This window comes from Rhinopithecus roxellana, chromosome 16 (genome assembly GCF_007565055.1).
Source record: "Rhinopithecus roxellana isolate Shanxi Qingling chromosome 16, ASM756505v1, whole genome shotgun sequence".
Lineage (NCBI taxonomy): Eukaryota > Metazoa > Chordata > Mammalia > Primates > Cercopithecidae > Rhinopithecus > Rhinopithecus roxellana.
The window spans coordinates 60,289,557-60,314,731 of NC_044564.1; the positions used below are offsets into that span (position 1 = coordinate 60,289,557).

Here is a 25,175-nt window from a genome sequence, read left to right on the forward strand (position 1 = left end):
ATGAGGGAATGTGTAAAATTATCTGTCACAATCATTTCTTAAGGGTGGAAACAAAGCTGAAATAGTTCGTTTTTAGACAGCATCAAAATGACCTCGTCGAGTAACTATCAATATAGCGTGTATATGTAGAGGGTAGATTGAGGGGAATGCATTTGGCCTTGGACACATGAATTTGAAGTACTTATGACTCCACTTGGTAAACTGTCTCCAGTCACCTATTGTACTACAGAGATTGTTACTTTGATTCTAAAAGTAAGAAGACATCTCCACAAATTGGATGCCACAAAATGAAATTGAAAGTCATCCATAGGGGAAATGAGTTCCAGAACACATGCATTAAAAATGGTAATAAATGCAGTCACTTTCTAGATTCTAGTTTATACTGAACCAAGGTCAGTGGCTTATGGAAATACTAATGGCTACCTTAGCTGTCCTTTTCTAATGGGCGGCAGTAGCATTTATACTGGAGGTGAGCATTCAGTTCCATTTTTGAGGAAGACAATGAGGAAGTACCAGTGCTGAAGACTGAAATCCAGCTTTTGGACTACTGACTGAAATTCTTTGGATTTTACTCAAATCTGCCCCAGCTGAGAAGAGGGGCGTGTGATAGCCTTTCCATTGTTGTTTAATCCTTTAAAAAATGAAATAATATATCTTGAGGATATATTTAAGCACACATTTTGTGAGCAATGAAATTCAACCATTGATAAAAGAAGGCGCAAAAGCCTCTGCTACAGGTAGAGACCTCTAGTGTTTGCTCATAAAGGACACACTTTCCCTTTCTGCCCTCTTTTTTCCTTTTCTCCACTTCTCTCCCTCTTTTTCCTTTCCTCTTATTACTGCTAAAAAGTAATATAATTTTTTAATCAACCCCCACAGGTATAGCTATTTCACATTTACAAAATGTTCTCACATTCATCATTTAAGATATTTACATTTCAAGGGATCATTAGGAAAAGTGGTACAATGCCCCTGCTGCCAATGAGAAAACTCAAGCTCAAGAAGCTGGCAACCTATGTAAGGTCCTGTGGTGCTTTAGCGGCAAACAGATGACTCATACCTGGGTAGCCAGCCTCCTGGCTGGCCCTCAATTATCCCTGCTTCCAACCATGCACATATTGTCTGTAGCCCTGTCATTGTAACAGGGTTACTGCATGCCGTACGATGATGGTATGTTACTTCTACAATTAGGTTATCAGCAGCTTCTATCTTTGGCTCTTATTCTCTCTTTCTTTGATCACTCATTGTGGAATAAGCCAGCTACCATGTGAGCAGTCCAATGGTGGAACTCAACTGATAAGGAATTGAAGGTGCCTTGGTCTAAAATGGAAACAGGAATACTGGTCAACACACTTCCATCTTGGAAAAAGATCCTCCAGCCCCAGTCAAACCTTCAGATGATGACAACCTCACCTAACATTCTGATCGCAGCTTCATGAGAGACTGAGCCAGAACCACACCAATTCCAGACCCTCAGAAACTGTGAGATAATAAGTATACACTGTTGTAAGCTGTCAGATTTGGGATAATTTGTCATAAAGCAATAAATATGACACCTCTCACTCTGAGTCCAGTGCTCTTCCTACTCTACATAGTTACACCCGCATTCAGAACAGTTTTGTTTGCAGAGGTTTGCCAAATAACCACAATATTCTGTTCGACATCATTTTTAAAAAGACAGACAAGATTGACAACATTTGTGCATGTAATTTAAAATAATGCAGGTGCTTTATTTGGATATTAGAACAGAAAAAAAAAAAAAACCTATACTGAAAGTGTGCTATAGATACACTACGTATCTAGGTTTGTATTTTTGAATTCATTTATAAATCCACAACCACCTGTCTAAAATCAGTCTCAAAATTGAAGACTATCAGAGGAAGAGGTCTGGCTGGATTCACTTTTACCCAAAGGAGAATTACCACGAGCTGAAGAAGTTCTTCAATTCCCTGCAGCACAGCTGTGATATTGATATAGAGTACTAGGAAACTAAAGAAACGTCTTACTTGACTGCAGTTGTCACATTATCATGCATTACAGTGCAGCAGCCTGAATCAAAGAGATATGCAAAATTCACCAAGGACAGCAGCAATGCATTTTTTCCCCCTGTATTTGTGGAAAGACATCAGGAAAAGGAAGGCAAGTATGAATGCAAAACATCTGCTCCCTAAACTCATTTAAAAAATATCACTGCAAAAAATAAATGTGAATCATCTATAGTGTATAGCAGATGGAAGTGCAATATGTTTAACTTAAGGCAAAAAGGGGATGCAACTGAAGAACCAGAGGGTACAGAAATAAAATAATACTTAAGCCCATTTTACATAATGCTGCCCATTAGGTTACACTCTGGTAAAATGTGTAGAAAATCATCTTTTATCTATATCACACTACTTTGAAAGAATTCCAAATAATTACAGTAGACTCTCTAGTGGCACTTACAGTCACACTCTCTAGTGACATTTACATTACAGAAGCCAATTTTCTTTTTTTAGACAGGGTCTCATTATGGTACCAAGGCTGGACTTGAACTCCTGGGCTCAAATGATCCTTCTGCCTTAGCCTCCCAAGTAGCAGGAGCTACAGGCATGTGTCATGGCCCCCAGCAGAAGCCAAATTTGAGGGCAGCAACATAACCCTAAAATGAGAAATAAATTACAGAGCTGTCTTGGTTTCAAAGCGATTTTAACTTCACCGACTTGCCTCAGAGGAACTTAACAAGAAAGAGCAAACCGAGGAATAAGTTATTTTAGATAACTGCAGCAACAATGCAATGACTCAGGATTTGGGGAAAAAATACATATGAACTTGTGATCATGAAAAAAAAAATGTCATCAAATAGTCCGAATACCTTTGGATAAATGGTCAGTGAGTGACAGTATACAAAGGAACATAAGTCTATTTTTTGTACTGCTGATTAATTATTTGGAACCCAATTTTAAAACAAAGCTGTTTGTCTTCTTGGCACGCACTTACGTTTCGTGAATTCATAACATCTCTTAGCCTCAAAAATGGAACCTTTTCAAATCTTTAGCATACATTTAAAGGTTTCATTTTAATTTATTGGGCACTACCAAAGTGGGAAAACATTAGTATCATCCATCCCTATGTTTATTTTATATGAAGAAAAGAAAATTTTTTTGAGATGAGTCTCACTCTGTCACCCAGGTTGGAGTGCAATGGCATGATCTTGGCTCATGGCAACCTCCGCCTCCCAAGTTCAAACAATTCTGCCTCAGCCTCCTGAGTAGCTGGGATCACAGGCACCCACTACCACTCCCAGCTTTTTCTATTTTTAGTAGAGACAGGGTTTCACCATGTTGGCCAGGCTGATCTCGAACTCCTGACCTCAAGCGATTCGCCCACCTCGGCCTCCCAAAGTGGTAGGATTACAGGTGTGAGCCAGCATGCCCAGTCAATGAAAAAATTAAATAGCCTACTTAGGCATTACACAAGAGAAAGTATGATGGATTTTTAATTTCACACACTGGATACCACCACCAATACCAGGGTCACTGGACTCATAGATGAAAACTTTTGGGTTGTGGAGATGGAGTAACAGCAATCAATATATCATTTAATAGTATCTCAGTAATATTTTAATCACAGCCTATGTAAGAATAGATTGCAATGTCCTTTTAGGACAGTCCAAAAATTTTAGAGTTAGAAAATTACTACAAAGTCTCATTTATGAAGGGGAAATGCATAAAATTCTAAAGTCAAAGTTATCTAAAGCAATCTATGCTACTGTTCACTATGTAACATATAAGATCGAGAGGAGAAGGTTATTTGTTAATGTACTCTCATTTTGAAAAATATGCTCAAACAAAATACATAAAAGTATGCACCAAGTCGCACGTTTTAAAAAAAAAAATAAAAGGCTCTTTTTACCTTGTATAGTTACATTACGGAGCAAAGTTCTTTTGACTTCAGTAAGAAAACATTTCTGAAGAAATTAAGTGCCAAATGATAAAATATGATGACCACAAAGGCAGGTTTAGGTTTATAAATAAAAACATATCAAGTTAAGCCTTTCCAAATAATCTATGCATACCGTTGGTAGCCACAGCAGAAAATGCTATAGGCCAACAGATGTTTAGGAATATATGTGTTTATCTATATCTGTATGTTTAAAAATTTACAGATGAAGGGATAGAGATGAACTGCCCTGATTCTTAATTGCCAAGATTTAAGTACATTTTCATTATATTGGAATCTAATATTTCTAATTTCCTTGGGGGGGTTAACTATTTAAATATATAAAACTGAACAGTATTCTATAATAGGGGCTAGTGGAAGCCTGTGAAACATTTGACCTTCGCCATTAATACAAAATGTTCTTCAGTGGGCTGACACTGGGATGTAAGAACAGTCCCACTAAATTACATTTATCAGCAGCTTAGAGTAAGTGAGTATTGCACAGCCTACGATACTTATCAGTCATCAGAGTACTTGTGACTATCAAGTAGAAATATGGAATTTAACTATCTCTCTCCTCCCAGTATTTAATTTCTTAAAAACTCTGCAGTTATCTATGGCTTTTTGATTTGGATGGCAGTAACTTAAAAGCCATAACTTATCACATCAAATCATCATGTGCCTGATAATCATGGTTTTGAAAATGAGTACAATTTCTATTTTATTCGCATAATAGATTTATGTAGGAGACCAAACACAGAAGCTGTGATCTTCTGGTTGAGAAATTCAAATTTCCTTAATCCAGAATTATGCCGAGTGCCCATAATTTATTTTCTAGAAAATAAAGGATAACAAACACTTTCACTGGTAAACTCAAACATCGCTAGAACTTGAAAGAGCTTTCTAAATAATTAAATATAAAATTCAATTCAAATTACATTCAGAGTATTTTCTGTGTTAAAATTTTTGGGTTTTTTTTTAGTTTATGAAATTGAATAACCCAAGTAAAATATTTCTGTAATCTCTTAGCTACTATAATGTTAGACTAATTGGAACAGTCCATTCCCCAACCATTTGGGATAAACTGAAAATTGCCGTAACATGATACGCCTTACTATTAGTATATACTCAAGAGACTTAGAGCACACAAGATTTGATGTTATAAAATAAATTCAAGCTACAGTTCCTTTCGAATTTGTCTAGCAGGCTTTCTAGTTTTTTGCCAGAAAGCCCCCCACCCAATGAAAAATAAATAAAATAAAATAAAATCAAGCTACAAATGAACGTAAATACCAATATGATTATCTCATGGTTAAGAGATTTACTCCCAGTCCTTCTCACCATAACTATAATGTACAATAATACGAAAAGCTCATTTAAAGTCATGAATTCCAAACTCTTCCACCATCAATTCATTTTCCAAAGCTATCAAATAAATACATTGCTTAACTTTGATTTGTTTATTCAGTGCCAACACACAGAATCTTGATGATATGCACAAAGGATGGCTAAGCTATATACGATGCAGTTCGGAAAAGTCATTTCTGCACCATCACACACTATGAAGATCGCCTCGTCCTTGAGATCCCTTACCACAGGGTTCTATCTTGCTTATCAAACATCCCACTACCCAGCAAAATCTCTCTGGAACTATCTCAAACACTACCATATCTGTGAAGCTCTATCTCATCCACCAACTACATGTGATTTTCCTCTCACTGATCTCACAAGAAGCAAAAGCTGAACCATTTATCCTACTATGCTTTGTAGTGAAGATATTTGCATATTTGTCTTTGGCTCTCTGTTGGATTCTGAGATCCTCAAGAGTAGAGAATGTGTCTTCTCATATTTATATTTATTCACTTTAGTGTCTAGAACAGTACAGACTCTCAGAAAATAAATTTAACAGAATTTTTTTTTTTTTTTTCATTTTTAGAGAGTCTTGATATGTCACCCAAGCTTTCTGCAGCCTCGAAGTCCTGGACTCAAGCAATCCTTTGACCTGAACCTTAACAGAATCTATCTTACAAGACAAATGGCAACTTGACTCAAAGCTCAAAGTCTCATGCTGGTCTCACATGGAATTCTACCTTTTATGCTTTATAGAATGGAATTCTCTCCTTTTTTACTTCATTATATGATAATTAGAATATTTTATGTGACTAAGTATAGATCTATGGATCAAATTTTCTTCTTTGGTGTCTCTTTTCCCAATCAAATCTTAATATATTAGAATTTTAAATAAAATAACTAAACAACCTAATCATGTAGGGTAAATCCTGGGATCATTGAGTCCAGTTCTCCAGAAACTCTTTAAGAAATAATCAAGATAAAAAATCACTTGAAAAATTTTTCACGGTTTAAATCATACCAAAGTGCCATCCTACCATTCCCTGTGCCAAGAATGCAGATAATACTGCTTTCAAACAGGGATTATTTAGAGAATGGAAAACCAAACAATTCTGGGTTTGCTGGCCTAAGCATAGTAAATCAGCAGAGAAGTTCTGATATTTACTAACAGGAAAAAGATTATAAATGGAAGATGTTTAAATCTACCAAAATCATTCTGAGTCATCTTTAACAAAGAATAGCTTCCTGTTGCATTCGAAAGCTAGCATAGCATATCGTCTAAAAGCTGTGACTTTTTTACCCATCCATTCATTTAACAAATCTTTATTAAGCACCTACTCTATGTTACGTGTTGATCGTGGGAGTTGTAATTCTGCAGTCCATACAAGAAAGCTGTGCTTTCTTGAAGTTTACAGGTAGTTAAATACATTTCATCTGCAATACTGGCTCCTACTAGTGCTTCGGTGATTACATATAATAAATACATTTATTTTAGTCACAGACTTCTCATTGATATAAATTTACAATGAACTATAAGTCAAAGTATCTAGGTCCTAGTCTCATTTCTGTAGTTCTGTAGTTTACTTCTCATAGAAGTCACAATAACAACTCAGAGCCTCGCTTTCACATGTAAAGTTTGAATGCGTAAGTCCAGCCTGCTTTCCTTACAGGGTTATTACAAGGATTAATAAAAATATCCAATAAAGTGATAATGCACTGGGCATATTTATCCTAGATACTACATTAATTTCACATGCATTGCTTTATTTAATAATAATTATAGTCCTATGGTACTATAATAAAATACTCCTTGTCTACATGTCCGAGTCCACAGTTATCTGTAAGAAACATCTCTTTCAAATTTATCTGTTTTAAAATAAATGCACGCATTTATTTGCACAGATAATTATCACCAGTAGTCTGGTAGTAATCATGTCCCAGTTCATTGTCCTTAAAGGTTTCCTCAATGAACCCCAGCGCAGATAATGCTATAAAGCGTTTCAGTTTTGTTGTAGTTGGTATAAGAAAGAATTCCTGGAGGCAGCTCAGAATTCATTAAAGAGAACTGCCTAGGGTGACCCCTGAGGTTCTTTAAAGTTTCCCTGCTGGAAGAGACCTGGAATTGTCCAGTTTGGAAGATATAAGCACTAAATACATCAGCCTAATAAAAAAGAAAAGAAAAGGAATGCATTTGGTTGACAGGCAGCAGGGGAGAGGGAGGAAGTGTTACCTTGCAGACTCCTAGTATCTGTAATGTTAGCAAGGAAGTTTGTTGTTACTTCTTTCCAGAAATCAAGCTCAAAGTCTTAGCAACCAACGGAAAACTCCAGCTGCCCTCTCAACTTCTGCCTTCCTTAATAAAGATGGTAGCCAGCTTCAATTAACTTTTCTTTTATGAAAAGAATTATTATTTTATGTTTAGATACCTTCTGTAATGAATATCTGTCACTCTTATTTACTCTACCAATACTCCAGAGAAATCCTCCTTCCTTAATTACACTTTTAATGTGTAGATCCTCCAACCCCACACACACTTTTTTTTTTTTTTTTTAAGTTGGTATGTGACCTCAGTCAATCCAGGGCAGATTTTCCCAGACACACAAAAAAATTTTTGTTTTCAAGCAGTATCAGTAAGATTCTGTTAGAAATAATAAATATAGTGCTGCCACCACAAATTTTAGTGAGGATAAACATTCATATCCAAGAGTTACACAAAGTATACAAGCACAGGACAGCACTACCATTATTTTTCAAGGACACAAAGGTGTGATAAATAGTAATCATCACTTCATCATTTCCCTGCCTTCCACATATAAGTACATACGAATGTATGTGTGCATGCATCACGCCTTTCTGATGACAGCCCAACACCAAAATTTTAGTGACTTTTTTTTGGCTCCTTTTTTCAATTTATGTATATTATTAAAAAATTGATTCTATTTGACATCATGTCAGTCATTCTGTCAGAGGCGTGTGAGCCAGAGCAACTCCATCTTGAATGGGGCAAAATGGATAAAATGAGGCTGAGATCTACTGGGCTAAATTCCCAGACAGTTAAGGCATTCTAAGTCACAGGATGAGACAGGAGGTCTGCACAAGATACAGGTCATAAAGACTTTGCTGATAAAATAGCTTGCACTAAAGAAGCCAGCGAAATCCCACCAAAACCAAGATGGCCACAAGAGCGACTTCTGGTTGTCCTCACTGCTACACTCCCACCAGCGCCATGACAGTTTCCAAATACCATGGCAATGTCAGGAAGTTACCCTAGGTGGTCTAAAACGGGGAGGCATGAATAATCCACCCCTTGTTTAGCATATAATCAAGAAATAACCATAAAAATGGGCAAACAGCAGCCCTTGGGGCTGTTCTGTCTATGGAGTAGCCATTCTTTTATTTCTTCACTTGCCTAATAAACTTGTTTTCACTTTACTCTATGGACTCGTCCTGAATTCTTTCTTGCAGGAGATCCAAGAACCCTCTCGTGGGGTCTGGATTGGGACCCCTTTCCTGTAACAATTCCATTTTTTTCTCTGAAATGGTCAAAGATATTTCTCAGAAAATAATATTAGTAAAAATTGTATGAATGATACTATAAATATATGAGCTGGGAATTCTAGGCAGGTAGTTCTGGATTTGAACATCAATGCTGTGGGGCTATGACACAAATACTTAATCTCTCCGAGCCTTAGTTTCTTCATCTAAAAAGTGGGTTTTTGCAAGGAATAATATATGCAAAAACTAACATCCCAGCTTTCAAACATATAATTTACTCCTTTCCCAATTTCTCTCTTGCTGGAGACACAAGATCATGAAGATGGTAGTTTAGGAACTAACCTTCCAAAGGGTCACAAAAGTCAGGATAAACTAAGAAATAAAAATACACTGGCAGTTATTATTAACTCACATAGTAATTACTGGTTCTCAAATCTTGCTATAGTTAATAAACTTCCTTTTGTCTCATATTGACCATTTTGGCATCGTCTTATGGAATTAAAAGTGGAGTTCAGATAATTGTTTCACTGATGTTTAGGAAAAATTTGAGTCATTCTGAACACATTTTAGTGATTTTGATGATAATGTGAAGTAAGGGTTGCCCATTAAACCTGGCCGGGTGCAGCGGTTCACGCCTGTAATCCCAACAATCTGGGAGGCTGAGGCGGGTGGACCACCTGAGGTTGGGAGTTCGAGACCAGCCTGACCAACATGGAGAAATCCCATCTCCACTAAAACTACAAAATTAGCCAGGCATGGTGACACATGCCTGTAATCCCAGCTCCTCAGGAGGCTGAGTTAGGAGAATCACTTGAGCCCGGGAAGCAGAGGTTGCAGTGAGCAGAGATGGCCCCACTGCATCCCAGCCTGAACGACAGAGCAAGACTGTCTCAATTTAAAATAAATAAATAAATAAATAAATAAATAAATAAATAAATAAATAATTTTTTTTTTTTTTAAGCGTAGGGGGTTGTTACCCATTAAACCTGGCTCCTAGTGTTACTTCGTTCACTGTGTGTTATGTGGCCTGACCTCTCTTTAGTCTCAATATTAACCCTTAATGGTATTACCACAGTTCTTTGCGTACTGTAGAAACTGAAAAGCAGTTTTTAAAAAAGAAAGGAAGAGAAGGGGAGGAGATGGGAGAGGAGAGAAATGTGAACTGAGATTAATTCCCACTTACTTTACCTCTCAATGAGATAAGGGTAAAGATTTTGAAAATCCTAAAATATTATTTATTATCGCCAATCTGAAACTTTTATAGCATCACATAACTGGAGTCAGACTGCATCAATGATTCAACTGCTTTACTAATATACTCGTTAAATTTAGGCTCTTTCAGAGCCCTGGTCCTTCCATCCACACAGAGTCACAGATTCATAAACTCTAACTAGAAAAAGAAATACAGGGATTATCTGAGTAATGTTTCCCCACACCCTGTTATAGATGCATCCATTAAGGTGAATTGGTGAAGGGTTTTTTGGTACAAGTCTGAGTGTAGAAAACAGTACAGAAATCTCTACTTCAGATACCATGTGTCACAGGGATCCTGAGGTTGCTTCCCTGACTCTCATGCCATTAATACGCTTCATAAACTATCCAGCCACACCTAAAAGCCCTCAAATAGAAGAACATTCTCAATCGCCTTCCTTAATGACACTCCCTGCCCCAAAGGCAAAGAAAGGAATCACAAAAGAAAGTGAAAGGAGATGCACAAATAAACTGATGAGTAATCGCAAAGCCTGTGCCTAAGGGAAATCAGGATTTTCCTGAAAACGGGCCACACTCAGCCTGAAGGAAGTTCTCAAAAGTGGTAATATTTCCAATTACAAATTCTAGTTCCTTCCTTCTAGGTCAATTTGTAGATCCTAAGGCCATATGTTTTCATTCGGAAAAGGCCCTGGCAACCCACAACTAACATTCAGGAGATATGTGGTCTTGGGGAAATTGTTTAATTATTTCAATTGCCTCATCTTTAAAGTGGAGATAGGCTAGGAGTGGTGGCTTAAACCTGTAATCTCAGTGCTTTGGGAGGCCAAGGTGGGAAGCCAGCTTGAGCCCAAGAGTTCCAGAGCAGCCTGGGCAACATAGCAAGATCACATCTCTACAAAAAATTTAAAAAGTAGCTGAATGTGGTGGCACACACCTGTAGTCTCAGCTACTTAGGAGGCTGAGGTAGGAGGATTACTTGAGCCCAGGAGTTTGAAGTTATAGTGAGCCACGACAGCACCACTGCATTCTGGCCTGGGCAACAGAGCAAGACCTCAGCTCTAAAATTAAATAAATAAAATGGACTTAATAATTACACTTACCTCCTAGGGCAGTTAAAAGAACTACACAAGGCTGGGCATGGTGGCTCATGCCTGTAATCTCAGCCCTTTGGGAGGCCGAGGTGGGCAGATCACGAGGTCAGGAGATCAAGACCATCCTGGCTAACATGGTGAAACCCCGTCTCTACTAAAAATACAAAAACATTAGCCGGGCATGGTGGTGGGCACCTGTAGTCCCAGCCACTTGGGAGGCTGAGGCAAGAGAATGGTGCGAACCCGGGAGGCAGAGTCTGCAGTGAGCCAAGACAGTGCCACCGCACTCCAGCCTGGGCAACAGAGTGAGAGTCCGTCAAGGAAGGAAGGAAGGAAGGAAGGGAGGGAGGGAGGGAGGGAGGGAGGGAGGGAGGGAGGGAGGGAGGGAGGAAGGAAGGAAGGAAGGAAGGAAGGAAGGAAGGAAGGAAGGAAGGAAGGAAGGAAGAAAAAAGGAACTATACAAGATATCGCACGTAAAGCAATTGACATACAGTCATCTTACAGCCAGTTAGTTATTATTTTTATTTATGAATGAGTACACACATCTGAAAGTGTTTCTGAAAAAAAGTCCCCTTTTCTCTCTGATCTGAACAAACGTACACCTTAGATAATATGAATAATAATGTATATCATAATTATTAGGCTTCCCTATAATGTAATTACCTGAGGGAATAAATAGCTATGATTACTAAAATCAACGGAATTAGTTTTGCCAATGAGAAAATCAAACTCAATTGGAAGCTCTTTGACACTCCCTTTAGTAATCTACTCTTTTCAGATCCTTTTAGCATTATTATCTCTAACCTTTCAGTTCTTTATACTCATATTATAAAAATTATAATGCCTGAGCAACATAGTGAAACCCCAGCTCTACAAAAAATTAAAACCTTAGTCGGGCATGGTGGCACATGCCTATAGTACCAGAGGCTGGTGAAGTGGGAGGACTGCTTGAGCCTAAAAGGTGAAGCCTATAGTAAACTGTGATCGGCTCACTTGTAACCACTGCACTCCAGCCTGGGTGACAGAGTGACACCCTGTCTCAAATTTAAAAAAAAAAAGAAAAAGTATGAAATCATGTTTGGTAGTCCTATGCATAATAATACCTTTTTTTGACAGAAAAATAAGAAAAAAAAAGCCTATTGCCAAAAAGCCATGTCCAAAACCTGTTTATTGATAAACAATATACTAAAACTTACACTAAAAGTGTTTGTTCTTTTAATATCCATTAGATTTTTTCTTACGTTTGAAGTCCCTCATTTCTCTTTTTTCCCCCAGAGTCTTACTCTGTTGCCCATACTGGAGTGTAGTGGTGTGATCTTGGCTCACCGCAACCTCCGCCCCCTGGGTTCAAGCAATTCTCCTGCCTCAGACTCTTTAGTAACTGGGATTAGAGATGTGTGCTACCACGCCTGGCTACTTTTTGTGTTTTTACTAGAGACAGGGTTTCGTCATGTTGGTCAGTCTGGTCTCAAACTCCTGAACTCAGGTGATCCACTTGCCTCAGCCTCCCAAAGTGCAGGAATTACAGGCATGTGCCACTGTGCCCAGTCCCTCATTTCTCTTAATAATACAAATCTATAGTCACTTTAAAACAAACTATCCTTACTTATATTGGCCAGGCACAGTGGCTCACACTTGCAATCCCAGCATTTTGGGAGCCCAGAGCAGGAGGATCACTAGAACCCACAAGTTTCAGACCAGCCTGGGCAACATAAGAAGTCTCCATCTCTACAAATAAAAAAAAAAAAAACTAGCCAGGCATGGTGGTGCATGCCTGTGGTCCCAGTTACTTGGGAGGCTGGGATCGGAGAATTGCAGGGCCCTTAAGGTCAAGGTTGCAGCGAGCTGTGATCACACCAATGCACTGCAGTCCCATGTGACAGACAGACACTCTGTCTCCAAAAAACAAACACACCCCTTCCCGTCTCCCCATTCCCCCACCAAAAAAAAAAAAAAAAAAAAAAAAAAAAAAAAAACTATCCTAACTGGAGAAACGTGTGGCATGAACTTTTTCTTACTCAGAATACTCTAAAACTCTTACTTCTTTCTAGTTCCACAGACCTTGATGAGTGGCCACCTTTTAATGCACTGGAGAAATAAGAGTAACTGCGACATGATCCCTAGCCACAGGACTTTAGCTCAAAGTCCGGGAGAGAAGACAGGTACATCCATATTTAGCTTGTGTTGACTAATGTGATGTTTTCACACCTCCCAGATCTCGTAACATCCTGGGCCTTCTAAATTTGAAAGAGATTCCTGGTGACTATACTCAATTAGAAAGCTTTTTCTGTTTCTGCTGTAACAGAGGAAGAAGAAGGGGAGGCTCAGAAGGGATTACAGTACGCTGTTGGTGGAAACTTCCATGGAACTTCATCTCATGAGACCTGTGCTTATCAAATCAAAGCCATGGGATCAGAACCTATACCTCACAGACAGTATCTGGAAAAATAAGAAGAATGAAAGAAGAATGAACCAAGATCCCCTTCCTTTTGTGGGCCTAGCCCCACTTAATTTTCTAACAATTCTATGAGGTTGGTATTACACAAATTACAGTAGGAAAACTAAAGTTCCCAAAATTTGAGGAGCTCAAGTTCACAAAGCAAGTTAGAGCTGCAATTAGAATTCTTGTTTATTATAGATATACTTAATGAATTTTTCTAATAATTTGGTTTACCATAGAAAAATTCCTACATAAAGTAATGCAAAAGATTGCTGTTATATAAATTTGGTCAATACAAATAGTAAGTTGGAAATTTAAGGCTAGCTTCTTCTCTTTTCTTTACAGTGATCTTCTCTCACAATGAATGACCACTTATTTATGTTATGACAATGTAGATAAAAATGCTCATAATAAATAAGGTACCATATTGAATCAGTAAAATGTACAGTTAAATTCTGCACTCAAAAAGCTGACCAAAGGCAAGACATAAGGCAAACACATACCATTTAATTTAAATGGTAATTTAAATTAATCAATCTCTAATTCTCAAGTTCACTTCCTAAGTTTACTTTCTATTGCCTCCTCAATACCATGTACCAGCAAGACAAAAGCTTTGCAAGAAATTACGACTTCTGTATTTAACATAATCTAAGACACTATCAACTTTAAGATGTAACAGTTTTTAATGTATTAATAACATCACCTCTAAGATCCTGCTAATAAAAATTATTACAAAAAAAAAAGAATTCTTGTTTTCCCCACTTTAAAGTTCTGACCAGGTGGTCTCTCTCTAAAAACTACATATCCTTGAAGGCAACATGAACATCAGAGTAATCCAATCCCATTATCAGAAATGAAAATATTATGCACATCATCTTTATACAATAATCATAGTAAGAAAGCCAGTGGCGGCCGGGCGCGGTGGCTCAAGCCTGTAATCCCAGCACTTTGGGAGGCCGAGACCGGCGGATCACGAGGTCAGGAGATCGAGACCATCCTGGCTAACATGGTGAAACCCTGTCTCTACTAAAAATACAAAAAACTAGCCGGGCGATGTGGTAGGCGCCTGTAGTCCCAGCTACTCGGGAGACTGAGGCAGGAGAATGGCGCAAACCCGGGAGGCGGAGCTTGCAGTGAGCTGAGATCCAGCCACTGCACTCCAGCCTGGGCGACAGAGCGAGACTCCGTCTCAAAAAAAAAAAAAACGAAAGCCCGTGGCTTGTCAATTTTGGAAAATCATTATAAACCTCAACTGCAATAGAAAAAAAAAACAGAAAAATACAGACAGAATAGGAAAATCTTTCTGATATCAATGCTATAATTTACAGCTTACAATTTTTTTTTTTTTAATTTATTTTTCTTCCGAGACGGAGTTTCACTCTTGTTGCCCAGGCTGGAGCACAATGGAATGATCTCAGCTCATAGCAACCTCCGCCTCCTGCGTTCAAGAAATTCTCCAGCCTCAGCCTCCCGAGTAGCTGGGATTACAGGTAACCACCACCACACCCAGCTAACTTTTTGCATTTTTAGTAGAGACAGGGTTTCATCATGTTGGGCAGTCTGGTCTCAAACTCCAGACCTCAGGTGATCCACCCACCTCGGCCTCCCAAAGTGCTGGGATTACAGGCATGGAGCCGCTACCCCGCCCGGCCAGCTTACGCATTTTGTTTTTCTTGTATTTTTAAGAAGCTAATTTAATGTGCACATCTTAATGTGCACATAAATATCACACTTCCATTTCCCAAGAGTTATAAAATGCTGACATCACCAGTAAATTGATTTCAAAATTCAAACTGCAATCATACAATTTTTAAAAAAAATACAGAACCAATATTCATATGTAATGAACAGATTCAAACCTATCTCTTATCAGAACACTTCCAGAGATGTAAATAGTGCCTGCTACACTCAAACAAAACCATTTTACCCCCTTTTACATTGACTTCTATCAGTCATGTAGCTTTAAAAAGTGTGTGCTATTAGATTATCTGTAAATATCCAGCAAGTATTGACAAAGCCTTCCTGAAATTAATTGTATATGTTTAAGGCTAGCCAATATTTTAATTTCACACCTTGGCTGGCTTAAGAGTTGACTTGACCACTTTACTGTAACTATGTGAAATTCTGTTCTGATTTTTTAATGTGTTCCATCTGATTAAAGGGGCTTCAATAGAAGATATTTAGAACATATCTTAAAAACCACTTTGCCCAAATTAAGTACTCAAACACACTCCCTTCATTTGGCTGCTGTACTAAGATCTACTATAATGGTGCCAGAAATATATTTGCACTTATATAACTTATTCGATGGAAATAAAAACCTAATTCTGTCATAGGAGTAAGTAGGACGACTAAAATGTAGGAAGACCCAGGAACTGCCTTTGTTCTATCACAATTACAGTGACAAAAATATTTATGTTAAGAGAATAGCTGCTGACACTGAAAGAAGTGGGAAGCAGGCCAAGCACGGTGGCTCACGCCTGTAATCACAGCACTTTGGGAGGCTGACGCAGGTGGATTGCCTGAGCTCAGGAGTTCAAGACCAGCCTGGGCAACACAGTGAAACCCCGTTTCTACTAAAATACCAAAAAATTAGCCAGGCATGGTAGTGTATGCCTGTAATCTCAGTTACTTGTGAGGCTGAGGCAGGAGAATTACTTGAACCCAGGAGACAGAGGTTGCAGTGAGCCGAGATCACGCCATTGCACTCCGGCCTGGGTGACAGAGCAAGACTCCATCTCAACAACAACAACAACAAAGTGAGAAGTAAGGCTTTAAAAAGATGAAAATAAAAGCTGGGAGTTTTCACAGACTCCAGCTTATTTGAAGATATGAACCACTGCACCTACCTACCCAATCAATACTAATGAACACTATAATCACTATAATCAAACAAAGTAACTACACATTAGGAGAGAATTAAACTATTATTTAGAAAGTTTCACTAGTTTTCTGTGTGGGTAGTTTTATTTGTGAATGGTTAAAGAACTTAGAATGGTGGCTTTTTTTTTTTTTAAGGATTTTGCTTTCTTTAATATGGATTTGGTTAGAGCTTACTTCATATCTTAATCATCACCCTTTTATATATAATTTTATGAAATAAAACACAAAAAATCTTTCATGGTTATTCGGAACTTGATTTTACTAACAATTCCAACAAGTGTGGTCTGCTCTTTGCTGAATTTTGTTTCTTATCCACAGTCCTTCCATTTCACCTTAGGGGTGAACCCTTAATAAAATATATAGTGAAGGTGGGCAACAGTGGTATGTATGACAAGACAGGGCAAAATGGGTCTAAAGAGAATCTATATTCCACTGAATACATTAATTGAGTCTAGTGTATTCACTCTTGTACGTACAGTTCTACATAAGTTAGAAAACTAAATTTCAAACACTGCTTGGGGACACGTGTGCTCTACAGTATGAAAATGCTATGCATTTTGCACGAGGTAGTGAAAGTCCTCAATTGATTTCCTCCTGCTCTTCATCCTTGACATCACTTTAAACTCAAAAGTATCATCGTGTTTTGTCTTTTTCTTTCATCAACATCCTGTTCGCACGTCTAACTGATTTAGGATTTAGAAGCACAAATGAGTCAAGGATGCCACCATACAGCTGGAATAGAGGTTTCTATAGTTAAATGGGAAGTGTGAGAGGTGAAGAACAGCAACCACAGTGCTGCTCCCATTTGCTCCCTTCACCACAATCCTACTCTGTGCAGACACTGTCTCCAGTCTTTTTCATGGTAAGTACTTTTGGGAAAGCACTAAGCTAACCTCACATTCACTAACTGTAAAATGACTGTAATGAAACTCCAAATACAAAATTTGTGTGCCAGTAGAATTTTAGAGGCCTTTATTTATTTATTTATTTATTTATTTTTTTTTTTTTGGCTTTCATGGATAAAACCAGAAAGAATATGACTTACATATGCAAAACCATAGTACACTACGGTAAAGCCCAGAGACACTCAATAATCCTGGTTAATCCTGGCCCACTGTATTTATGCAAAGCCAATTTAGTAGTGGAAGTAAAGCAGGAGACTCAATACAAAATAACAAACAATCAAAATAATATCTTTTTGATCTTGTAAATTATTAATAAATATTAATAAAACATGAAATGTACATATGCTGTACACCAATGGTTTTCAAAACGCCACCTGCATTAGATTTAAATGGGATGTTGGTAATAGTTATTCCTAGGACCCAGACTGGACTCAATGAATCAAACTCTCTGGATATGGAGTCTTGAAATACCCATTTTCAAAGCGCTCCCCAGATGCTTTATATGCAATTAAGTACCGCTGACTGAAGTATGAACAGTGTTTACACTTCCTGATCACAAAGATGAAATAACACTGCGAGATGGAATACACGTGCTCAAGCAAATAAAAGTAGCCACTATTCATAGAACAAAAGAATGGAATGGAAGGAAAGTCAGAGACCACTGTCCAGTGAGACGAACCAAGACCAAAGTTTGGTGTTCAAGGTCACCAAGCTAGTTGTTACATCATTTAGACTTGAAAACAGATCTCCTAACTCTACTTGGTGCCCGTTTCAGCATCCTATACTTCATCTATCTCCACAAAACAAAAGCTTAAAAATACTAGTTGTTAAAGTGTCACACTTTAATGTTTTATAATATCTATATATTCAGAGACTGAAACAATATCACCGTTGTATGTTTATAGAGTTCTTTGCCAACAAAAAAAAAAGTGTTTCCAAGTTTCTTATAATCTCTGACATACAGTGTAAGGTAGCCAGGATAGAAATTGGCATCTGCGTCTTACAAGCGGAAAAACAAGATTTCCAGAGGTTGACTGACTCCTCCAAGGTCTCATAGGCCTAACAGTGGAGCCAATAACCCAATACCCACCATCTTTCCATTTTCCAAAGGAGCTGTCTTCTTTCTATTTACACCTCCCTGAAATCTGTAAAACTCTCAGCTCAACTACTGTTTTCCACTTCTTAGATTTAAAGATTTAGTCCTCAAAGATATCATTATGAAATAGATGTTACCGTCCACAACCAGAGTCTCTGAGCACATACCTCAAAAACTCCAGGTGTTAACTACATTTTATCTCCATGGATTTCTATGATATAGCTGGCAGAAGGTTTATTCTGCGTACAAATCCAGCAGATATAACACTGCTGTCGAGAGCCAGTGTTCATTGTATTATCAGTTTCAGCCTGATAATTTGATATGACGGGTGTGAGGCAGAAGCTACAAGTCTCTCCTTCTAAAAACAATAATTGTGAGCCTTTACTCTTCACCAGGAATATCAAGGTCATTGTGTGGATCAAACCTAAAAGGGAGCTTCCATCAACAGATGTCATAAGAGATAAGCACCAATTTGACATGCTCTTGCAGAACGATCACCTGCTATCAGAGAAGTTATGACAGCTGTGTAGTAAGACAATGTGGGCCAATTCATCAGTCCTCTGGGCCCCAAGTGCTCCCCTAATGGATATGACAAACATATGCCTCACTGCCACACACTGGGTGTTTACTACTGCAGGGCTGTTTGTATAACGATCCAATTAATAAAGGGTGATAGTCATATTTTTTGTAATTGATGGAAAGCCAGAATTGCATAACTCTATTGAATGACTCCATCCTTTGCCATACTATGATAGACTTTGGAAAGAAAAAGGTAGACTATTGCACATGCAAAAAATCCTGGGGAGATATAAACGACCTGCCCATTTCCTTGGCTTTGAGATGATGTTACCGTTGCCACGTAGAGCCTTCTCCCTCCTGCTTGGTTACCTTCTTCAAAGGTTGTCCTCCTTTACCTTGGAAAGTCTCAACTCAGACATTACCCTGGATCTCAAGATCCCCTGCTTTTAGAGTCTGTGTGGGTATTTTGAAGGAAGACTCAGACTACATGGGCATTAGGATGTCCTAAAAAGTTAAGATAACCTCATTTTAAGAATCAGCCACTCTTCAGCATCAGCTGACTATTGCTCTAAAGGAACATATTCTGATAGTTATCACATCTTTAGTGTTTCAAGAGAAGTAGAGATCTGAATTTTTATTTGCCATTCTCCAGTTTTTAAATGTTGGCAACTGTTTGAATTTTGGTTACCCTGAAAGTGGAGCCTGTGACAAGGACTTCCAAGTAGTTTTTTTCAGAACTAACTCCAAGAATCAGGAGAGAGAAAAGTGGGGCAAAGAAAGAATACAAATCAACCACGGGGTCTTCATGAGGTCTCAGAGGCTCATAGAATCTTCCCTGTGGATAAGGGAAGGCATGGACATTTATCCTCCAAGCCCCTTTCCCTTGTTGGATATGAGTTCTTCTTAGGGGCATTAATTCCACTACACTTTGCAACTGTACCTGCTGAAGTGCTGACTAAGCTTCCTCAGTTTGGGAGAAAGCCCTGAACAGAAAGGAAACAACTGTGCCCCAGGCGGGATGCAGTCAGCATTCAGAGAATCACAGCTGTGAGGGAAATCGAAGGTAACCAAGGGGATCTGACTTAGGGCACAAAAAGCAACTACTCCAGCAACTAATAAAAACTATAAAGATAGTGCAGGTTAAACAATTAATAGGCACAGTCTTGATCGCACTCATGGACTCCATCTCCTTTCTTGCTTGAGAGAATCCTTCCCCGACAACTTCCCAGTACCAATCCCTTACAGTGAAGCTCAACATTCTACCACCATGATGCTGGCATCTACACCACTGAATTTCATCATTTATATTCAAGTCCACTGACCCCCTAGGCTATGAGCACAAAGAGGAGAGATTCTGCAACCTGTTTATGATCTCCAGCACCTGGGTGGAGGTAAGAGTACAATAAAAATCTGCCAACTGAATTCGTTCATGGAAAAGGTCCATTAGTGTTTGTGGAACTGAATAAATGAATATAATTTTTAACAAAGCTCTATTAGCTACAAACATAACCCAAGCCCAATCAGGAGAAACAGTCCTGAGGTCACTAAGGAACAGAACAATCATTCTCAACTCCTGCTCTAAAGAGCCTTATAACTCAAAGACATTAATCACTGACAAAGACAAACTTTGTTTTCTGAAAGGCTATCTACTGCCTCAACTATTAAAATTATATATTCTCAACATATGCGCTTTCTCATATTACTGGAAAAGTCTAGAAAAGTATCTTTGCCCCCAGAAAAACAACACAGTTGTAATTCAATTTCATCACCTGCTGTTACTGAAACTGGATTTGTCTTACATGCAACCTAGAAATTCACCTCGTTTCCCATGCAAACTCTTCTTGATATTTCCACCTTTTCCTAAGGATCTCAGAGCATTTCCCATCTGAAAGACATCCACCTGGGCGGGGTGAGGCCTGAGTGAAGATCTGAACAGAGAAGCTTCGGGAGAGACAACACAGATGGGGGAATTCTGGAATTACGAAACATTCCATAAAGATCAAGGTTCTCCTTATACCAGCTGAGTGGATACCTGAACATAAATAGCAGAGGAGCAGGCTGCATGTTCCTATCCTACATATGGCACAAACAAAAGAGAAAAAATAAGTACTCATTAGGGAAAGCTAAATGTAGAATGGCAAGATCCCCAACAGACTTCCATTCTTTTAAAAAATGAAGAAAGGTCTCCTGTGTTACCAAGCTGCTACATTATTTCTAGCAATTATATACATGCACAGATAGACATACATATATATTTGTGTCTGCACATGTATACATATATATTTTAAAGCATAAGAATCTACATAAATGGGTTCTTATAGAAAATAATGTCAGTCATTCTTTGATAATAACATTACTTGTAGACCCAGGAATAGTTGGGTAGAGTTTCCATGTATTTGCTAATTAAGAATCTCCTGCTTTGGTAAACTTACATCCATCAATTCCCACTTACTTTTTACTCTCAAAGGAAGAAATAATTTCCATAGATGATAAAGCTATTTAATACATTCTGAAAGTACATGTGCAACAACTTAAGAAAGATCAGGTAAGAGAGGCAGGGAATGGAGAAAATTTGGTAAGAGTTCAATAAAGTGACTTCGTTCCAACCTTCCAATCTTTAGTCCATGTTGACCTTCAACCCAGTGTATCAAAGGAATTAGCCAATGCCATAGCAAGGTAACAAACATTATAAACTCTTGAGAGGAGGACTGGGTGGGGCTTGAAGGCTAATAAAATATACGAACTTTTTTTTTAAAGGACAGTAATGATCTTGGACTTACCTCAGAAACATTGTTTAGAGAAAGATCTAACTGCCCACATCTTAAGGAAAACAGTTTTGAGTAATAAGTAACATAGCCTGATGCAGACTCCACCCTGTCAAAATAATCTAATCTCTCCCGATGGAGTGACGGGCCCAGTAGATCAAAGGAAGAAGCAAGACACAATTTATATTCGGATTTTTACAAAGCTTTTGATTCTGCTCCTCGTGACATAATCATCAATAAACTGAGAAAACAGGATCTACACTGCATAGCTATGAAATGCCAGGAAGGTCATGCCCAGTAGGGAGCTATTGATAGAAAAGTGTCAGCCTTAGAGGGAGTATAATAAATGGGGCTCCAATGTGTTCAATTCTGGGCAGTGCTCCAGTGGACATTTTTCATTAATGACCTGGAGGGTAGAATAATTATCACTGTCATTAAGTCTGCATACGAGACCAGACAAGGAGGAAGCATTGAGGAAAGGGGAGTCGTGGGGTGGCGGGAGGGAGAGGAAGAGACCAGAGGGAGTCACCAGCCACAAAGGAATAGCTTATCAGAATTCAAAAGCATCTCAAAAGTTCGAAAAAGAAGCCACAAACACAATGCATCTTAGGGAACAAGTACAATGCATGCTATTCCTTTTCCTTCTCCTAACCTTTACCACAGCTCACTGCTGCAGCCTTAACCTCCTAGGCTCAAGCAATCCTCCTGCCTCAGCCTCCTGGGTACTTGTGACTACAATGCACATGCTACCACGCCCAGACAATTTAAAAAGTTTCTGTTAGAGACAAGGTCTTGCTTTGTTACCCATGCTGAACTCAAGCTCCTGTGCTAAAGCGATCCTCCTGCCTCTGCCTCCTGCAGTGCTGGGATTACAGGTATGAGTCACCGCACCAGGCCTTCCTTCTCTCTTCTGTCATGAGCTGTGAGGCTCGCTTCCCTTAAAAAGGGCCACATTTACTCATTTGATAAATATACAAGAGATGGTTTGCTGAGTTGCAGAGCTACTTTGTTAAGCAATACAGTTCTGCTGTCTAATATCACAGAAAGAATTGGCTTACTGAGGAAGAAATTTAAAAGAAAATGACGACATCATCTGAGAAGTCTTCTCTGGTCCTGGTCCACCTTTTTCCCCCTCCGAGTCTTGAGTTAGTTACTTCTCTTAGGTGCTTTCACATTTCTTCTGGCCTTCCTCTGTCACACAACGCTGAAGGGTAAACAGGTTTATTTTTCTCCCCTCTAAATAGCCAGGCATGGGCCATGGATTCTGCACCTTGGTATCTCCCCAGAGCACAGCACCTGACACATAATGGATGCTCAATAAAACTTTATTGATTTAGAACTAAATACAAATTATATATATAGTAAGTGGCTTTATGCAAGTTTTTTTTTTTTAAAGCCTAGGGATGCCATCCTGAAACACAAAAGTTGATGCCCTCCATATAGCCAGAAAGTCAAGGCTAAAAATATAGAGCAGGGCATCTTCTGCATATATGGTAATTTCATATGCAGCTATGAATGAAGTGCCCTCATTTATATCTACAGAATGAGTGAGGGCACAGGGCAAGACTAAGCAAGAATGTCTTCACAGAGAACTGCTTTAAGTGAAGGAAACAGAGGAGGGTGGGAAGAAGGGGAAGAACCCACAGAAGGAATGCTCAGGAAACCAGGGGCGGCTGTAAACCTGAAGCTGAGACCCATAGGAACACCCCAGAAAGGGTGAGGTCCACAGCACCAAAGACAGCAAAGAAATTAAGGAAGAAAAAATACCTGAGGAGGAAACCCTAGGTGACACGAGCAAGTCAAAATGTATTGAAATGGTGAGTGAAAACAGAAGACAGCCATCCAAGGGCAGAGAGAAAAACAAGGGCTGAGGTTAGAGAGCACAAACCAGCTGTGACATAGATTACGCAACCATCCAAGTTAAGCATAACCACGGATGAGGAAGTGAGGTCCTTCACTGGAAAAGGGGTGCCATACATACATACACACATAGTATAGATTATACAACTAGTATGAGATAGACAAAGGCTACTAAAATCATAAAGTTAACTTAGAAGAACACTTAACCTTAATAAGAGGGGAGGACTTCCATGATTGAAACTTAAGTTTTATTTATAATGTGCATTCACATAGCTTTCTGGAGAAGAGCGTTCATTTCAATAGACAGTAACTTTGAACAAATGTGCAAATTTTGTCTGAAACTACCTCTTCTTATTCAATAAATGCTCTTCTCAACTATGGCCAAATCTGTCTTAGCTTTATTGTGGCTCCAATCCTGGCAGTGGACAAGAATTGTCATATCTCATATTTAAAGGTGACATCACTTTATATAATTTAGCTTTTCTTTTTTTTTTCATTTTCTCTTCATTTTTATTGAGAAAAGGGACAGTGAGAGAGAAATGTGGAAAGAAGATATAGAGTCGAACCAGGCATTTGAAAATTCCACATCTGATATAAGCCGTTTCCTGGTCTTCAACTTCATGCCTCTGCTGCTGCTCCTGTCATAAATTTAACTGGCTTACTTTAATCACAGGGAATGGTAGGCTACTGAAACATACATCTTCCAAAATAATCCACAAAATCCAAAATACACAAAAACAAATACTGAGGTGAGTTAGGCTCAAAATGTGATCCAGTCTTTCCCAATAGTTTGTTTAACCAGCAGGGTCATTTCAGGCAACTCAGATGAAAGGATTCATTTAGAAATTGAAAATGAGCATCCATAAGCAGTTACAAAAATTTAAATTCTAACATTTACTCATCAAAATAAAACAGAAACTCCAATATAATCATGTCATATTATTATATATAAATTTTGTTACCAATTATGGTGTCAAAAGTTAGAAGCTATGTGTTGCAATCTTTAAAATATTCCCATTAGTTCGAGATTATGGGTTTTTTTTCCCTCATCTCCTGCAAAAAAAATTATTCCCAGGCAACTTTTAAGTCACTGTATAATTGGTACCAACAGTGTTGATACAATTCTTTAGTTAAAGCCATTAAGTCTGTTTTGGAGTATCTGATTCCAAGGACTTAAATCAAGGGGTGAAAATGAAAAAATGCAAACATGCGGCTGATTAGAAAAATAGTTATAATAGACCTTACTGCTGTTATTATTGAATGTACAAGTGAAATAACCATTAGCCTGCTTTAACCACTGGAAAACACCCTATGGTGGTACTTGAGTGATTTGATGCATTTTTGTACACAATTGCTGTGCTAATGGAGCAGACATTTACCCCATAACAAAGGAAATCTCAAATGTATGCCTTAGGGTTTATAGCAATTGCAGAATACCAAACCACTACTAAGGATTTTAAATGAAGCTCCTGCTGATCTATTTACTGGTTAAACCCTTTGTCTCCTCAAAACAGTAACATCACTCACAAGACAAATTATTGATAAATTGCAGAATTTCAAACAAAGATAAGCAGGAAATTAAAAATCCATAACAGACATTAGCTTTAGGAAATGCACTTAACAGAATATGATCATTGGTCT

General features: G+C 38.4%; 1 non-coding gene across 1 annotated transcript; it reads left to right on the forward strand.

Moving 5' to 3' along the window:
* Positions 1-5,090: 5,090 nt before the first annotated feature.
* Positions 5,091-5,153, forward strand: LOC115894071. Its single transcript, XR_004054123.1, has one exon. It is a non-coding gene; the product is annotated as a U7 small nuclear RNA (small nuclear RNA).
* Positions 5,154-25,175: the final 20,022 nt, after the last annotated feature.